The following is a 1,972-nucleotide window of genomic DNA, read 5'->3' on the forward strand; positions in this document are numbered from 1 at the left end:
CCCCTCAAGTGTCTATTTTACAATGGTATGCAAGGCAAACCAAGATTCAAAAAACAGCCAAGCATCTTAACATTATTTCCCCCCTTAAAACAGATTGTTTTAAGCATGGAAAAAAAAAATCAATAAATTACAGGGCAACCTCAAAGAAAAATAATGTACCTGCACAGGAAAATAAAAAAGACTAAAATCAGAAACATTTAGTAAACATTAACACAACAGAAATGAAAATGAAAAGAACACCTACAAAGAAAATGAACTCAGCATAGAAAATTATATGGAAGAAAGAATCAACAGCATGACTAAAATAAAAAAGCACACACACACAGAAAAATTACAACAATTCATTCATAACTATAGATAATTACACTGAATGTAAGTGTGATTTACATGAAGAGCAGAATGGATAGGAAAATTGGCTCCTTCAATATACTGTCTGCAAGAGACATATCAAAAAGATAGAGACAGGCTAATTGCCCATCAACAGAAAAATGGTTTAACAAACTTTGGTGCATACATATAATGGAATCTTACAAAATTTGAAGAATGGGGATGAATGTATGAAGTACCTCACAATATGGTTGAATCTGGAGGATGTTATATTGAGTGAAATTAGTCAATCACAAAAGGACAAACATTGTATGAGATCAATGTTATAAAAAGTTATAAAAGTATTTTCTTGGTAAAAGAGACAATCTATGATGGCTATGGTTGTAGGGGGAGGGAAAATTCTTCATAGGCTAGAAGGTAGGCATATGTTAGCATGGGTGACAGTACAGGAACTATACAAGAGGGAAGTTAGTAGAGGAAAGATGAAGATAGTGGAGACACAGGAAGGAATGCAAGTAAGTGAATAGAGGTAAATGCTGTTCACAATTGGTACATGGAGGGGAATGCAACCATATAATTAAGCAAAATATATGATAGCTGAATGTAAAACTGATGATCTGATCTGTAAACCTTCATTCTATTCACAAGAAAAAGTCTTAAAAAATAAAAACAAAAGAATATCTGTAATAACAAACAGCCCCCAAATATTGGTGACTTAATACAGTAAAAGTTTATTTCTCACTCTATAAAATCCAAAACAAATGTTCCTGTGGGGTTAATTCTCCCTGATAACTTTCTTCTAAGAGGAAAGTATCTAACTCACCCTTATGGATACATTATGGACTTATCCAGAGAATCAAGAAATAGTCTAACCAGCTTGTTTTCTTCTGCACAACAGACTATAGCTTCTCTTCTAAAGATGGAGGATATTTCACTGTTCTCTCATTCAATATCAACTCAACTAGTTCTGTACTTACATGAAGGTTTATGGAATGGTTAGGGTTTTGTGCAAGCTTGACTAGGACAGGATTTCCAAAGGCTTAGCAGTTGGGATGTGCTTATTCCCATGGTGATGAAACCTAATACAGGAATAGTTAGTTTTATGATGACCAGCTATAAGCAATCAATCAATTGAAGAAAAGTTTCCATGGGGGTGTAGCCTGCTTCCAATGTAATGGACATGCAGGAGGGACATTGTTTCTTTCTTCTGCTTGGACCTGAGACTTTACAATGGTAAATTAATAAACTTCTCTTTATATTGTTGTTGTTGTTAAGTGCCATCAAGTTGATTCCAACCCATAGTGACCCTGTATAGGGTTTCCAAAGAGCAGCTGGTGAGCTTGAACCTCCAACCTTGTGGCTCAAACTGACTTTGCAGTCCAGCACATTAGCCCACAGCACCACACCAGGACTCCTCTCTTTATAGTTACATATACATATATGTTTCACTGGTCTTGGTTCTCTAGAAAACCAGGCCTAAGACATGTGGTACTGAAAGAGTGGAGTTCCAGAGAAACAAAATTGTAAAAATGAAGGTAAAGTCCCCACTGAACAGTTTCCATCTTGTTTAGATGGGTCTAGTGAAAAGAGAGGGGGATAAGATTCATATGATTCAGTAGTGTGTAATTGTTATTATGACTAATTG

The sequence above is a fragment of the Chrysochloris asiatica genome, unplaced genomic scaffold, assembly GCF_000296735.1.
Source record: "Chrysochloris asiatica unplaced genomic scaffold, ChrAsi1.0 scaffold00303, whole genome shotgun sequence".
Taxonomy (NCBI): Eukaryota; Metazoa; Chordata; class Mammalia; order Afrosoricida; family Chrysochloridae; genus Chrysochloris; species Chrysochloris asiatica.